This window comes from Cololabis saira, chromosome 11, assembly GCF_033807715.1.
Source record: "Cololabis saira isolate AMF1-May2022 chromosome 11, fColSai1.1, whole genome shotgun sequence".
Classification (NCBI taxonomy): Eukaryota; Metazoa; Chordata; class Actinopteri; order Beloniformes; family Belonidae; genus Cololabis; species Cololabis saira.
Window position 1 is genome coordinate 29,575,039 of NC_084597.1, and position 18,189 is coordinate 29,593,227.

The 18,189-nt window shown below is 43.2% G+C and overlaps 1 protein-coding gene across 1 annotated transcript in view; it reads left to right on the forward strand.

Moving 5' to 3' along the window:
• The first annotated feature begins 11,280 nt into the window (after window positions 1-11,280).
• Window positions 11,281-18,189, forward strand: part of rimbp2a (RIMS binding protein 2a) — an 84,848-nt gene continuing 77,939 nt past the window's right edge. The window contains exon 1 of the mRNA XM_061734325.1: window positions 11,281-11,353. The gene's annotated coding sequence lies outside the window, so the exon portion shown is untranslated. The remainder of the gene's footprint in view (window positions 11,354-18,189) is intronic.

An 18,189-nucleotide genomic window follows, 5' to 3' on the forward strand; every position in this document is an offset into this window, starting at 1 on the left:
GAGTTTTGCCCAAATCTAGAGGTAAAGGAAATGCGACGAGATATGCTTGACAATGCGTAACTTTGCTATTGCCGACAGATATTTGACAAGCAAATTTCAGGAGCCATCGGATAATTGTATTTCTCGCAACAGCCAATGAGAGAGAAAGGTATCGGGTGAGATCACAGTGAGGAAGGGAATTCAGAAGGGGATATTTGTGAAGCAGTGAGGACACACAATAAACCATACCACAACATGTCTGATTTTATCCAAGAATATAAAATAAAAGACTTTGCATTTTATTTTCCTTCTTTTCTTTTTGTTTTCCTAGTCAGAAATGGTTAATGAATGCAGCATCAACTGCAAATCTGACAAAACAAAACAATTTAATTTGAAGTAAATTCACCTTATTTGTATAATAACAAAGTCGTGTCAAGGCACTTTACACTGAAATAACTCAAATTTTGTAAAGTTAAATACAGTCCAATGAATGCATTCCAATTACATTTAAATTATATGCCAATTTATGCTAATTTATTGTCATTATGCCTAACCCAGTTCATTCGATCCGACTCTCAAATTGCAAATGCATACAATACCAATTCATAAAAAAATACAGCCTACCTAAGGATTGTGTTCAGTCTTCACTTCAGTGCAATCCCTAATCTTCAAGCCTTATCTTAGTGGAAGAGATGGTGTCTGTGTCCTGAACACTAATTGGGAGCTGAAATGGATGAAATGGAACTATAAGTTCCTCAAGATCAGAGGGAAGTATGCACCTAATGGATTTATTTGTGAATAGAACTTGAAACAAACATTAGTGAAACATTCCCCCACATGAGGTGTATGGAGGACTAAAACTGACATAATTAAAAATAAAAGCAGAAATATATATTTTTTGTATTTCCTTTAGCTTGTACATTAATTGTCGGCAAGACATGTATATGTATATGTTTTTTTTTCTTTTTCCTTATTCCAGCATTGTTTTTACATTTCCTTGTCTTTTGTTTTTACTTTACCTTATTCATTTCTGCCTCATTATGCAAATGAAGAGGGCTGCCCTTCTTGGTCCAGCCCCTCTTCTATTGGTCAATAAACAGGAAGAAGCAGGATCAGGCTAAAATCAAGACTATATATATTTTTTGACAAAAATGCGTGCATATATTTCTGCTTTTATTATTGTATTTTTGTCAAGTTTGGTCCTCCATACAATTGATAATACCCTGAATCAAACAAAGAGGGTTTATTCTATCTGTTTGTAATTTAGGAAATATGGTGTGATTTGTATTTCTTCATTAACTGCCAGCTGGGCATTACATTACTTCAGCATTCCCAAGTGTGGTGCGATATTTTAAGAAGTTGGGTCGGTTGTGAGCCGTGACATATTCAGAACTATTATTGCTGACATGACTGCAGACGAAGGACATTTAAGTGTTTGGGAATAAAATTTGAGTTGAAGTTTGATGTTTGTGATATGGAGAGTTCTCAGGCAAAAAACTGCCTCCCATAGAATGTAACATGCTTCATGTAAGCATCATTTTTTGTTCAAGTGTGTGTTTTTTGCAAAAGGAAGTCACAGATATGTCATTATAACATTGGGGTAACCGCGCAAACTTGTGGAAAAAAAAGGTCATAATGTGTCTCCTTATTCATTGATTTATCTTTTTCATCAGTATCGTAGTGGCTCACAGTTAAATAGTACAAGGCTAAATGACTCAAGCAGCACAGCTGCAAGTGTCTCGTTCTTACACCAGATGACGATATGTATATTGTCATCCCAGACTTCTGTAAACAGGATTAATTTGTAACATTAATTTGTGTAACATAGTAGCTTGGTGGGCTGAGCACATACAACTTAACCACAATGCATTTGGATCAAAGCCAGCCACTATGTGCCATTTTTCTAATTGCTATGCCCTTTTAAGTAAACCAACAATTCAGAATTGCCATAGAAATGTCAGAGAAGGCTGTTTCATTAAAGGAATTTTTGATTAAGGGAAGTTTAAAAAAAATAAGACACATTAGTCTATAGTGATGTATTTAGATTAGTAGCAATTAGGAAGCCTAACTGTGCAGGGCATAATATGGCAAAAAGGCCCCTTTACATAACTATATGTTGTAACATCTTAATAGCTAGCCACATTAAGGTTTTCTTAAACTCCAGTTGTTCACCAGCTTTGAATTGATAATTATAGTCATTGTCTAGTTGTTGATGACTTTCATTAGTGTACATTCACTGGTGTAAGTAATGATTATATTAATAACAGGGTCCTCATTCTAGTATTCTTTGTTGCTTTTACTTGAATAACTTGCATTCCTGCTAGTTTGTTAGTACATTGCATTTCTTTTTGGTAAACAAATTCATGCAACTCTCGGTGGCTCAAAAGTTCTCTCTCTCTCTCAAACAGCAGATGTAAACAAAAGCACGAACATGCTTTCCTCTTTCTGAAAATGAGTTGCACCCTATACGTATTTATTACCATACAATTGAAAAATGTAACCTAAATAATTAATCTGTATAATATATAATTACCAAACCTATAGGCATTATCTGCTCCAACAGAACTGTGTATTGTTATTGGCCGGGTTTCCCAGATCCAACCTCTCTTAAGGATTTAAGAGAGGTTCAAAGAAGGTTTGAACTAAGAGAGAATCCTAAGATACGGGTGTTTCCCAGATGACTTCTTAACACCGTCCTTTAGTTTCGCTCTTTCAGACGCTCTTTGGAGGAGCTGTACGGTTCTGAAACCAAATGAATCGATGCCAGGCAAATCGATCACCGATCACTATCAGCGCATTTTCACACGCAGCACTGCTGCCTAACGCACTAATTCACTGCTGCCTGTGCGTTATAATAAAAAATTAAGATGATAAATATAATTCAATGACCCTTTTTCATCCAAACGGTGTGTTACTCCGTTATTTCTGGCTACAGTGAGGCTTTTTTTCCCCACACACGGAGACCGGGAGTAAACGGGGTGGGCGTGTGTGTGCGTTCAAAAGCATGAGCCAAGAGAAGGCGAGTTTCGCAAATCGCAACGTGGAATTACAGCAAACCCTGGTTTTTCGCAGGGGTTATGTTCCAAAAAGAACCCGTGATAAGTGAAATTCTTTTTACAATTATAGAGGGCTTCAGATTGCAGAGATCATCCCCGCCTCGCACGTATTTCTCCTCTTCTGAATGATGCTGCATCCCGACTCGCGCTGTATACAGCGCGAGTCGGCAGGTGGGTTTTTTCAAGAGAAGAAAATAGTTATGGGTCGTTGTCTTCGCTCTTTTTTCTTCTGGGCAAAAAGATTCTTTAATATAAACCGACACCATTGATTATATTTGAGACTGTATGAACGATTCATCAAAGGATCTCGTTCTTCAGCTGCTGCTTCCCTGTCATCACATAGGGGCTCGGGCTCGGGCACGGCGCAGGAGGATCGGTGTCCCGGCTGCCTGACAGCCCGGTCCGACAGCACGTCCAGGGGACTGAAGTGCTGAGTCTGACGCACGAATGCGTTCATATAAACAGTTCTGCTTCGCGCACGGTGACGCGGTTGATTTGCAGCGAGAACATGCTGTATAGCAGCCAAATTATCAAATAAATGATATTCATGATGATCGTTTTATTTGTGCGCATAAAGCATATACAGGAACACACTTGTTATTCCTTATTTTTCTTTTTTTTCCCCCTTTGCTGTCACCAATAAATGCTAAACAATATAAATCTAAAGTATAAAATAAATCAAAATTTGTGCGGGGTGCATTGTTTTAATATCTCATTGCTTGGTGTGATATTGATTTGCCTGACGCGGCTGGATCTGTGAGTCTTTGTTCACTAAGATGGTTGGAAAGACTGGGTCAGCAGCATCTTTCATTTCCTTCTTAATGAAAGAGATACTTAAGCTAAGAGCAACTCTGGGAAACGCGATTTTCTTTCACAGGCTCCTTAAGAAGGTTTGAAAGAAGTCTTTCGCTGTTAAGAACTACTTAACTGATCTGGGAAACCCGGCCATTATTTTTTTTCTCGTTTTTCTGAAGAAATGAGGGTCATTTTGCCCCCCTAAACATGCCCCAAAAGTCACCAAATTTTGCACGCAAGACAGGCCTAGCAAAAAATGTGATATTTAATGGTTTGCATTAATGGTAGCCTAATGGCTCAACAGCGCCCCCTAGAAAACTTCGTGCCTCAAGCCCCACAATACGGTTTGACGTACATTCACGAAAATCGGTACACACCTGTATCATGTCGCAACTTAAAGAAAAGTCTCTTGGCGCCATGGCCGAAACCGATAAAATGTAGTTACTATTTCAGATTCACTACATAATACATGTATTCAATTGATATGTTTTTTAAAACGTTTTTATATATTAGGGAGATTTAACCCAAACCAATATGACTACAAATATGGCGCTGATTAGCATAAAGCTGTATAGTATAATATTTTTTTTTTTCACAGAAATGGAGGTTGTTAATACTAAAATAAGAGTGCACATAGTAGTTTAAGGGCATGATACACACATTTGTGTAAATATATTTTAAATATATAATTGTCTTAAATGTCTCCGCTCGTCACTCTATGACGTAGGAATTCTGCTATGACGTAGGGAATTCCCTGTGGTGACGAAACGGGAGAACAGGGTTAAAACAGTGAATTTAAATATCGCCTGTCTCCACTTCCTGGTTCAAAAGCAATTAAAAATGATATTTTGTGGCTGGACGACGCTCTGGCTAAGGTCTGGTTAGGTTAATGCACCACTTATGATTGGTTAGAAGAAGGAAACGCTTGTGGTTTTTGCTAAAAATAATAATTTCACATCACTTACGCAGCCTCCGTCGTCATGTCGACAGCAAACAACATGGTTAAATACTCAAATTTACGTTAAATACTCACCGTCAAAATACTGTTAAAAATCATCAAAACACAATTAAAATACTGTTAAAACAGCGTTAAAAACATGCTTTTACAAACTGACAGTAACAAACAGTAACTTGCGTGTCAAAAACTCACAACTTAGCCACTATAATAAAGAATTAAAGCTGCAAGCAGCGATGAACCATAAGCATATCAGAAATGACACCACCCACAACTTCCTATGTCAAACCATTCAAAAGTTATAGTAGAAAAAAGGGACAACCAATCAGAAGAAGGGGCGGGGCTAATTCAGGCCAATGAAGGTCAAGGAGTCCATACAGAGTCTGATGACACCACCCACGACTCTCTATGTCAAACCATTCAAAAGTTATAGCAGAAAATCGGAACAACCAATCCGAAGAAGGGGCGGGGCTAATTAAGGCCAAAGAAGCTCAAGGACTCATTACAGAGTCCCATGACGGGCCCACGACTCTCTATGTCAAAACATTCAAATGTTATAGCAGGAAATAGGGACAACCAATCAGAAGAAGGGGCGGGTCTAATTTTCACCAATTATGGTCAAGGACTCAATACCGAGTCCCATGACACCACCCACAACTCTTTATGTCAAACATTTCAAAAGTTATGGCAAAGAAAAGTATTCTAGGGGGCGCTGTTGAGCTGTTAGGCCACGCCCATTCATGCAAACCATGAAATATCAAATTTATCGCCAGGCCTGGCTTGCATGCAAAATTTGGTGAGTGTTGGAGAACTATCAGATATGGACCAATCAGAAAGGGGACGCACGCTTTTTGGTGTCTAGCGTCGCCACGGTAACACTTTTGAAAGAGAAAAGTAATGCGCGTAGTCGCAAGATGGAGACGCACATTTTGAGGTATAACACACATGGGTGCACGTTACGGTTCGGGCCGTATTAATTGCCGAAGGAATGGCATAAATTGCGCCAAGATTACACAATTAATTCAAAATGGCTGACTTCCTGTTCGGTTTCGGCCATGGCGCCAAGAGACTTTTCTTTAAGTTGCAACATGATACAGGTGTGTATCGATTTTCGTGCATGTACGTCAAACCGTATTGTGGGGCTTGAGGCACAAAGTTTTCCAGGGGGCGCTGTTGAGCCATTTTGCCACGCCCATTAATACAAACCATGAAATATCAAATTTATCGCCAGGCCTGCCTTGCATGCAAAATTTGGTGACTTTTGGAGAACTATCAAATATGGACCAATCAGATGAAGGGGGACGTGCTTTTTGGCGTCTAGCGTCGCCACGGTAACACTTTTGAAAGAGAAAAGTAATGCGCGTAGTCGCAGGATGGAGACGCACATTTTGATGTATAACACATCTGGGTTCACGATACGGTTCGGGCTGAATTAACTCTCGAAGGAATGGCATATATTGCTCCAAAATTACGCAATGAATTCAGAATGTTCAAAATGGCCGACTTCCTGTTCAGTTTCGGCCATGGCGCCAAGAGACTTTTCTTTAAGTTGCGACATGATACAGGTGTGTACCGATTTTCGTTCATGTACGTCAAACCGTATTATGGGGCTTTAGGCGCAAAGTTTTTTCTGTCTGAACCAACCAGATGAAGGGTGGGCGCGCTTTTTGGTGTCTAGCGTCACGCGTACTGCCGGAAAGATCCTGTCCCGTCGTGTGCATTTGTTTTGATAGCGAATGAAGACGAGACGGACTTTTCTGTTTCACCAAGTGAACAGACGGAACGCAAAAAAAAGATGTTAAACTGCTGGAAAGGAACTGGAATTTACCGGGATACCTTAAACAAGGAAGCCAGGGAGCGGTATATGGAGAAAATAATGATTATTAACGGTTTGGATCCATATGAAATCCCTTCTAAAGAGTGCAGCTCCTCGTCGGAGCGCCACTCTTTATAAGGGATTTACTGCCGCAGTTCTGCACAACCCACGTCTCCGGCTACCTTGTTTAGGAGTGTCTGGCAGCTGCTTTGGTAGATGTTGGACTCGCCATGTGTTTCAATAAATTTGTATAATAGTACAACATACAGTACATGTTTTGTATCCCTCTTACTTCTCTTTTCTTTTTTTTGACTGCTATATAATGTTGAAGAGGGTCCGAGGCGTGAGCAATGTTTTTGTTTTCCTCGTGAGATTATTTTTTTCCTCTGCAGCTCCAAATCAAATAGTTAATATTTTTTCCTCAACAAACTAGTTTTATCTGAAGATTGGGGTTAATTGCACCGCAGAGAGCTGGCCAGCAACTGCGTTTAGCTGGCGAAGTGGGGAATAAAACCCGTGTTTTGATCCGACCCGGTCTGTGTGAGTGTTTGTGGTACTGTGTGGAAGGTGTTTGGTCGTTACAGCCGCGATCCAAGCGAGCCGACAACTCTTTCACTCTTTTACTCTGTTATCTCAGATACTTGGCCTCCGTGGTTCTGCCTCCGAGCAGGAAACCGGTGAAAAGTTAAACCATTAGCGATCTTTTCCCCACGTCTGTTGTGTGGAGCTGCTGCAGCCACAACGCAGCAACGGGTTACCAGCTTCTCCTGAGCTCTCGCTCCACGCCCCGCCCATTTTCGTCTCGACTGCGAATCGGGAAGGAGGGGGAAGTGACGTATGCCGTAAAGCAGTCAAAGCCGTAAAGATTTGTAGTTTTTTAGTGTGGCAGGGTTCCTACCATGCTCCTCAAAGTTACATAGTGCCAGTGAAGGCGATACAGACCCCTCAGACCATGACAGAGGTGTCATTAAACCTGTTGGAAGTTGATGTACCATCACAATGACTCTGGAAATATGATATTATGGTGGAAAAGTTACGTAGTGTCGCTTTAAAATATACATATATTTAAAAAGTAGCATCCATGCAAAAATCCTTTAAAAATAAATATTTCATAAATAATTGAGGAAAATATAAGTCTACATTTATAAAATGAATTTTATCTTCAGGAGTAGGCTATTCAACGTATTATCCTAAAACCCCAGAGTATCCCCCACACCAGGATGGTTCCACTTAACCTGTCAAATGCCACCTGGCTTCACCTGTCAATCACTTGGACCAACGATGGAGTCGTGGTTGAAGCATAGCAGCAATATTTTTATGTTTAATAAATCAGTTACTGATGGCACAGTGCTCTGTTTTAGGTCTTTTTTTTTTTTACAACCAAAAGTGCTTTGCGCTGGTTAGGGGGTACTGAAAAAAGGTTGATGACCACTGATCTATACGATACCAGCACTACATTGTCATCATGGTGTCCTTTTCATTAACTTACTTCTAACTCACATTTAGAAATAAATGCTGATAGTATTCTCAGAGACCACATAGTTCAGAAGTATGTCATCATATGCTCCTGTGACGCAACTGCGGTCAGAGTAGTTGCTTGCCTCAGTACATTAATGATGCTTTGGCACAACAGGGTCACTTTTTGACAAGTGACTGGTTGCAGTCACACTATCAGCCATCTGCATCTACCAGGTGTGAAATATTGCTAAAATCATTTTGAGTAGCTGATTAGGAAACTGCAGGATGTTTTAGTTTCTGCTCGCTAACATGGTTGTGTTGACTTCACAGTCCACTAAATCAAATGCTAAAATCTCTTTGATCATAAATTATTTTGAATGGATTAAAGGAAAATCTTCCCTATTCCCTTCCTCTACATCAGTGATTCTTAACCATAGGGCCGCGGCCCACACTTGGGCCGCGAGCGCCATCTAGTGGGCCGCCAAAAAAAATTCAGTTTTGTACGTGTGGGCCGCGAGGGCCGCGGGACTGCATAGCAACTCCCAACCAAATGAGGAGAAGAAGACACTCAGCTAGCTGTACGTGTAATAGTAAGAGAAATGGTGTGTCTTTACAGAGAAAATCCTTCATTTTGCACAGAGTACGTTTAGATCCGCCAGGATCAGGGATCGATTACTTGGGTCTGCGCCCAGAGCAAGCGAGCGCGGCGTGATCATTTATCCCGGCGCGTCCCCGCGGCCGGGGAGGTCGGCTGAGGCTGCCGCTCGGGCGGTGGGCTCCGTCGTTACTGCTGAAGGATGGTAGATGTAGATGCGTGGGCTGTCGTGTCTGCTGGACTGGACTGTTCGGGCTTTTGAAAAAGCATCGGAAAGTAACTGCTGCAGCGCGACCAGAGAGCGGCGGTGCTGGCTGTGCCCGTCGCAGCTGATCAGGCTCGGATGAACCCGACACACTGAGTCCTGACAACTTATTAATGTAAATAACTTAAAGTAAAATCAAACTAAGTTTTGTCCTCGCTGTATTTTTAAATATGCAACCCGGAATGGACAAATTCATCCTGTTCAGTCTTCCCACTGGGACAAAACCAGTGTCTCATACGTTCAGAGACCGTGGCGTTCAAAGTGCGAAAGTGAAACGCCACTGAAACAAAACACAAAGTTTTTCATCAAACATATCCACTCAAGTCTGAACTGAAGTCACAGAAAATAAACTGACCATCTTAAAACATCCTGCCCATGTTTGGGTCCAGATACAGCTGTGAAGCAGCTTTCTCCACAGTGAACATAATTAAAACTAAATATCGTTTCAGGCTCAACAATGAACACCTCCACATGCATATGAGAACCTGACACCATCCAGCCCAGATTTAAAGTCCTGACAGAAGAAATTAGAGCTCAGTTCTCTCACTGAACGACAGAAAGTGGGGGCATAAGATTATAAGAGGGGAAGAAAGAAAAACTGCAAAACTGTTAAATTGTTCAGATGTGTTTATATTAATTTAGTATAAAAATGTGTTGAGACAATTAACAAAGAAAAGGGGAAATTCAAACTGCTGGTAGAGAAATAAAATAAGATAGCATTTGAAAAATAAAATAAAATCTATTTTATTTTTAAGAGAAAAAAATATGTTTAATTCAAGTTAAACATGTTAATGGGCAAATATGTACTTTTTTTAATATAACAGTCAGATGCAGATGTTGATACAACTATGAGGCTACTTGAATATATACACACACACACACACACACACATACACATATATATATATATATATATATATATATATATATATATATATATATATATATATATATATATATATATATATATATATTATGATGTTCTGGACCTTCGCTTGAGTAAATTCTCTCTAAATGGACCTCTTAAAGTTTTAGTTGAATACCCCTGCTATACAGTGTTTATATTTAATGGGCCCCGGGCCACTCTGTACTGAAAAAATTGGGCCCCAAGGTCAGAAAGGTTAAGAACCCCTGCTCTACATCACCCCTCAGGTGCCCCCAGAGTCACTGGAAATTTTGCAGAGCAAACGAATGGCAGTATAACAGTTTTACTTCAAATCAACAAAAACAGCAACAAAGATATGAAATTAAATGTGTCACCAACTCATTGAAATTGTTGTCTTTCTTGAAGGAGGACAATCAGCATGGTAGATGAAGCTATCAATTTTCCTAAAGAGTAGCTTGCAGCCTGATATGAAAAGTGATTCCCACTTTATATTAAAGCAACTCAAAGTTTTGTTTCAAAAGATCAATTATGAGATCAAGAAAATTTGCAAGCTAGAAAAATTGATAAATTCTACTGAGACAAAACCTGTAGCAGCAGGTTTTTTCCAGGCTTAGTAATCCTTTTTCTTTGACTAGCCCCAAGGGATGGAGCTGCCTCACAGTAAGCAAGACTGACAGCAACCTTTTTGCCTTTTTTTCCCTTGTGCATATTGGCCAGGTGTTTTTTTTTCTGTTGTTATAATGGTTCCCCCACTTTGTCTTAAATCCAAATACCTGTAGATGAATTCCCAGATTTTTAACAGTGTTCCACTTTGGGTGAAGCTTACTAATACATTTCATCCACCTATACATCAGTAGTGAATTTGGTATTGATATGCATGCTAATCAGATCGTAACTACACAATAGGGATCCCCGATCCTCTTGTGCTAGGCAAACTTTAGCTTGCGCAGCAAATGTTATTGTATATCAGGGGTCTTCAATGGCAGTCCTCAAGGTCCCCCATCCTGTGTGTTTTGGATGCTCCCCAGCTCTAACACACCTGATTCAAATGAATCCTCAGCATGTTAGCAAGGTCTGCACAAGTCTGTTAGTGACAGTCATTTGTATCAGGGTGTGTAGCAGGGAAGGATCTAAAACATGGAGGACAACGGACCTGGAAGACAGGAATTAAAGGCCTTTGTTGTATATGTTTGACAGAAAGACATGTCTTAGTCATTTATGTTGGCTGGAGGATATGAGAGATACCATGAAAGTGGGTAGACACAGTGATAGCCCCTCTGTAAATGAAATGTAAAAGTTTTTTTCCATCTATTACTACTACCCTGCACTGATGGTAATAATACAAAAAGTACAACATTATTCATTTTCATTTAATACTTTCATTTATTTTTTGTCTTCCAGTCAAAGTACGATGTCTCATCCCAGCAAGCTACAGGACACTCTACACTCTACAATGTGAACCACGTTCGACTGCTGGATGACAAAAACCAAACTGTGAAGGTTGACGTAGCCACTCTTGGCCAGGAGAAGCAGCAGTATAGAAAGCTGGTATATTTGCTACTTTTTCCTCCCAAGTTCAGTAATTGTCTCCACAGAGACACACACAGAACCTCTGTGTTGCTCCATCAATCATATTTGACATGACAGTTTTTTTATTATTTATATTTCAGGCAAATGTATTTACGTACAAATGCAATTATTATTTGTTTACTAATCAATCTTTATTGGTTAAATCGTAAAAGTAGTATTTGGATGGCATTTCGTCCCTTGATTCTGTGTTTTTTTCCTCTACACTGTTGCCAACGCAGTAATTTAGTCACCACACTTATCTACTACCTGAACTCTCTCAACGTTTAGACGAACATCCCCAGAAAAAATCCTGCAAGACCGGGGTTTCTCTCCCACTACAGAAATACCTCTTGCAGCCTCTACTCCGCTCAGACAGCTTATGTTTATGGTTGCTGTTCTTGACCTCGCAACACTGATATCACAATACCTGGCGCTCCGCCAGTGCCCTGGGTGAGCACATTCCAGCTGTCATTGTGTGAAAGGTGGGGTACACCCTAGACAGGCCACCAGTCTATTGTGACTATTTACAATTTCATACATTAGAAATGGTCCCCAACCCTGGTTCTGCAACGATACAGCTGTAGTGTGGCGAAGCACCATACAGAGGGCCCATATTTGCAGTCCATGCAAGTGGAAAAGTTTTGGCATCACACAATGTTGAAAGAGTGTGGACAGAGTTGCAGAAACGAACTGACAGAGCAGGATAGCGGCTTCTATTGTAAGTATCAATGGCTTGACATTTAATCAGCACAAATGAACTTTTGTGGTCTTTAGCCTGGTGGGTCCCCTTATAGGCGTGGAGGTTAAGTCAATTCTATGACAATGGCCACTATTTAGGCGTTGCTGTCTTTTTCTGTCTCTCTATTTCAGCTTCTCTTCCATCATTACTTTCGTGATTCTCTTAGTCGTTTTAGTCTCACAGTTCACTGTCCCATACAGTATGAGGGATGGGGAACTGTGAGAGCTAGATGTCACTTCTTGAAAGTAAGCTAATATTATTGTCAATTAAGCTAAACTCTTTGTTTCTCATGAAACGATTGAAGAAGTTTTACTGGAGCTACCCCACACTATCCTCTCGATATTATCTTTGCCTCCTTACATGAAGACTAACTGACACAAATCTTTAAGAATTGGGGAGTTCATGGGAGCCTCGTAGCTTCGTAGGAAATTTCTCTCTCACCTGCTAGCATAGCTAAATTAGGCAGTAATATTCTGTAATTATGTATTTGAGTGTAATATGATTTTGTTTTTTTTTTAATATGGAGAGAGATAATGTTTGGAAGAAGTCCAGATGGATTCATGACAGACATTTTGCTGTATGCTGACAGCTTCACTCACGCAGACTGCATTATGTTCATTTATGCAAAGACAGACTCAGCTCTGGATCAGTTAGGCTCCGGGAAGCACAAATGCAAATCTGGTTTATCCCTAAATTTTTAAGCAGATGTTGCCTGCAGGCTTTGTGAAGGTACGGGAAATATCATGGCAGGGGCCTTTCTGTGCACCGTTTGCAAGTTTTCCCTATGCTTGTGTGTTTTCTTTCTCTGGGTACTCCAGCTTCCTCTTACAATCCAAAAACATGCATGTCCAGGATGTACACCTACCTTTCACCTAAAGAGAGGCGCAAATGGGCTCCAGAAGACCCCTTGACCCTAGATATGAATGGATAGATGGAGTTTATCGAGATTAGGCGTATCTGTTCACAATGTATATGATTTTTTTGGTTTTGTGGCTCTGGTGGCCTTTTATTGAAAGTTTAAATAGGAAGAGGGTATAGAGAGAGAATGCGGATAACACACAGCAAAGGGCTGCAGGCCGGGACTCAAACCTGCGGCCGCTGCAGGAGAACTGTAGCTTCAGTACATGGGCCACTTGCTTTAACCACTGTGCCACCCAGTGGCCCCATATGAATTATTTTATCAGCAATCCGTGCGTAATACAATTTCATATGAAAAGAAGAGATTTGGTGGAACAGAATTTCTACACATACTCACACAAACCAGATTGTAATAATTAACTTTATATAGACTTATATATATATATGTTTGCCCCCTTCCTGATTTCTTATTTTTTTGCATGTTTGTCATTACTAAAGGTCATAGCTTTCTCCAGGAACACTGTCCATATGGTAACTATTATGTACTACTAACAGCTGGCTCAAGATCATACTCCTCATGATGAAATGGGTTGTCCTAGTTAGTACAAAGAGGAGCAACATCCATTTAATAATCTTTAATAGTTGATCAAAGATACAAATTCAGACCGGGGACAATTATAGTCTAGTATATTGTTAATAAGTTAATTAAAGACTTATAGTTATGTGGTGGAAAAATAAAATCACATACCTACTACTTATACTTATACTACACATACTTTACATAGAAATTACATACGGCACAGTGCCATTATTTATATAACAAAGAATAAATAAAAATTAAAGCTGCAAGAAGCGATGAACGGGCCCTCGCACTCATGGCCACCGCCCCCCTTAAGCATATCAGAAATGACACCACCCACGAATTTCTATGTCAAACAATTCAAAAGCTATGGCAGAAAATAGGAACTATGAAATATCGACCAATCAGGAGAAGGGGCGGAGTTAATTTGCACCAATTATAGTCAAGGACTCAAAACTGTCATGGTTTGGTTTGTTAAGGACCCAAGTGCAGGAGACAGAGGGAGGCTGGAGGCAGGAGTTCTCAAAAACAAAAAGGGTTTTAATCCAAAAAGGCAAAGCAAAGCGCTGCAGAGCAGGATAAATACAAAAAACCAGGATCAGGACAAAAACCATGAGGAGACATGGAGGAGAGAACAGTACGGACCGACAGGGAACCAAGGAATGACAAGACAAGATATACTGAAGGGATAACGAGACACAGGTGCAGACACAATCAGGGCAGATGGGACACAGGCGGGGCAAGACAGAAACTGCAAGTCAAAAACTGGGGGGAAGTGTCAAACCCTGACAGTACCCCCCCCTCAAGGGACAGATCCCAGATGTCCCCAGAGTCCTAACCCAGGGTGGGCGGAGGGGGCCTGGAGGAGGGCCCAGGCCACACACGGCCAAAGCTCCGGGGGCCGCCCTCGGGACCGAGCAGACCAGCGAGAGAGCTCGGGGGGGCGTCCCCGAGGCCTAGGCCTGGGTCTTGGCGGGGGGCGTGACGGGGATTCCTGGCGGGGCTCTGAGACTGGACGGGACTCGGGGACTGGACGGGACTCGGGAACTGGACGGGACTCGGGAACCTGACGGGACTCGGGAACCTGACGGGACTCGGGAACCTGACGGGACTCGGGAACCTGACGGGACTCGGGAACCTGACGGGACTCGGGACCCTGACGGGGCTCGGGAACCTCCTCAGGAACAGAGGGCTGCGGGACGCCTCAGGAACAGAGGGCTGCGGGACCGCCTCAGGAACAGAGGGCTGCGGGACCGCCTCAGGAACAGAGGACTGCGGGACCGCCTCAGGATCCGGAGTCGGGGCTGACAGGAGGCGGGGAGCCGGAGTCGGGGCTGATAGGAGGCGGGGAGCCGGAGTCGGGACTGACAGGAGGCGGGGAGCCGGAACTGGAGCAGACAGGATGCGGGGAGCCGGAACAGGAGCAGACAGGATGCAGGGAACCGGAACAGGAGCAGACAGGATGCGGGGAGCCGGAACAGGAGCAGACAGGATGCGGGGAGCCGGAACAGGAGCAGACAGGATGCGGGGAGCCGGAACAGGAGCAGACAGGATGCGGGGAACCGGAACAGGAGCAGACAGGATGCGGGGAGCCGGAACAGGAGCAGACAGGATGCGGGGAGCCGGCGTCGGGGGGCAGAGGATCCCCGGAGCTGCCCGAATGGGGACCCGGGTCCATGGCGCTGGCTGCGGGGGTACCCGGGTCCGAGGTGCCGGCTCCGGGGGTACCCGGGTCCGAGGCGCCGGCTGCGGGGGTACCCGGGTCCGGGGCGCTGGCCCCCCCTCAAGGGACAGATCCCAGATGTCCCCACAGTCCACATTCAGGGCGGGCTGGGGGGGAACACGGGTCCTCGGAGCTGGCTGAGGGGGGTCCGGAACCATCACCGGAGGAGGAACTCCAGCAGGAGCTGAGGCGTCCAGGACCACCGCTGGAGCCAGAACAGGGGCCGATGCGTCGAGGACCAGCGCCGGAACAGGGGGCGATGCGTCCAGGACCACTGCTGGAGCAGGAACAGGCTGGGGCTGGCGCTGACGCCGTCGCATCCCCCCGGCCTGAGAACCCCTAGGCCGCCTCGAGCCAGGCGTGTTCCCCAGAAGGGGGAAACAGGCTGGGATGCGTCCAGGACCACCTCGGGAACAGGAAGAGGTGCGTCCAGGGCCCCCACCGGAACAGGCTGGGGCTGGGGCTGGGGCTGGGGCTGGCGCTGACGCCGTCGCTTCCCCTGGGCCTGCAGGCTCCTGGGCCCACCCAGAGCCAGGCGTGTTCCCCAAAAGGGGTCCCAATACTCCTCCTGGCACAAAAACTCCATAAGGGTGAGGTAGTCTCCCGCTGGGTCCACCTGGTCGGTCTGTTCTGTCATGGTTTGGTTTGTTAAGGACCCAAGTGCAGGAGACAGAGGGAGGCTGGAGGCAGGAGTTCTCAAAAACAAAAAGGGTTTTAATCCAAAAAGGCAAAGCAAAGCGCTGCAGGGCAGGATAAATACAAAAAACCAGGATCAGGACAAAAACCACGAGGAGACATGGAGGAGAGAACAGTACGGACCGACAGGGAACCAAGGAATGACAAGACAAGATATACTGAAGGGATAACGAGACATGACGAGACACAGGTGCAGACACAATCAGGGCAGATGGGACACAGGCGGGGCAAGACAGAAAGTGTCAAACCCTGACAAAAACCATGTCCGATGACACCACCCAGAACTCTTCACTCTTTTTGTCAAACCATTCAAAAGTTATTTCAGAAAATTGGAAGTATCACATATCGACCAATCAGAAGAAGGGGTGGGGCTAATTCATGCCAATGAAGGTCAAGTACTCCAAACCGAGTCCGATGACACCACCCACGACTCTCTAGTCAAACCATTCAAAAGTTATGCCAGAAAATAGGGACTATCAAATATTGACCAATCAGAAGAAGGGGTGGGGCTAATTCAGGCCAATTAAGGCCAAGTACTCAATACCGAGTCTGATGACACCACCCACGAGTCTTTATGGCAAACCATTCAAAAGTTATGGCAGAGAAAAGTTTTCTAGGGGGAGCTGTTGAGCCATCTTGCTACGCCCATTAATCCAAACCATTAAATATCAAATTTATTGCCAGGCCTGGCTTGCGTGCAAAATTTGGTGACTTTTGGGGAACTATCAAATATGGACCAATCAGATGAAGGGGGGGCGCACTTTTTGGCGTCTAGCGTCGCCACGGTAACGCTTTTGAAAGAGAAAAGTAATGCGCGTTGTCGCAGCATGGAGACGCATATTTTGATGTATAACACACCTGGGTGCACGTTACGGTTCGGGCCGTATTAATTGCCGAAGGAATGGCATAAATTGCGCCAAAATTACACGATTAATTGAAAATGGCCGACTTCCTGTTCGGTTTCGGCCATGGCGCCAAGAGACTTTTCTTTAAGTTGCGACATGATACCGGTGTGTACCGATTTTCGTGCATGTACGTCAAACCGTATTGTGGGGCTTGAGGCACAAAGTTGTCTAGGGGGCGCTGTTGAGCCATTTTGCCACGCCCATTAATGGTGACTTTTGGGGAACGTTTAGGGGGGCAAAAAGGCCCTCCTTTCGTCAAAAGAAAGGGCCTGGCTTGCGTGCAAAATTTGGTGACTTTTGGGGGACGTTTAGGGGGGCAAAAAGTCCCCTCCTTTCGTCAGAAGAAAGAAGAATAAAGGATAAAAAAATAAAAATTCCTACAGATACAATAGGGCCTTCGCACTGTAAAGGGGCTGACACACCAAGCCGACTTCCCCCGCTCTCTGCCGACTGCTGTGTCGGCTCGCATCGGGCTGTGTCGGCTCTGTCGGGCTCTTGGAACACACTGCAAAGACGACACCCGACGGCCTGACTAGCACGTACATTCTGCGCATGCGTGAGAGGTAATTCCCCTCCATACCATCAGGCAGCGGTAGTCTATATTAACTCAAAAACAAGGGAAAACCGGAAGCTCTGGGAAGCGCTTTTTTTTTCAAAGCTTTATTGAGAAAACACAAGTGCAATACAAAAGTAAGTAACATTATTATATAACTTTTTAAATTCAATTTAGTGTAAGGACAACGATTAAAAATTGTGACAAAGCTACGTTGCCTATTTGTAATGAATGTAGAACTTGGCATATTTGTCCTAATAACGTTAGGTCTTTAATAGTATGTTAGGTTTCTGTTAGTTATCTTAGCGTGCTTTCTAGGTAAATAAAAGTGATTTAAGTGTCATGACAACGTTATATATCCGGAGTTCGTTGTATTTTCATGAAATAACTACTTTTCATTGCTGTGTTTTGACAGAGAATATGTCCGGGAGCTGAAATAGGAGCTGCAGAGAGAGCGACTCGCCAGAGAGGAGAAGAACTTTGTTAAAGAATTGAAATTCAATAGACTGATATGTTCATTTTAATACATTTATTAAAATTGTGACAGCTTTGATGTACCGACAGTGCAGCAGCGCAATGAGATGAGGGAGGATGGCATCCCCCCTGAAATAAAAACGGTCTTTTGTCATTTCATCAATGAATGTGGTTTTACTGCTATTTCAACATTTAGTCATCACGAGAAAAATAACACCAGAAAAATAACTTATTTGACAATTTTCACCTGTTTCAAGTAAATTTTCACTTGAAATAAGTAGAAAAAT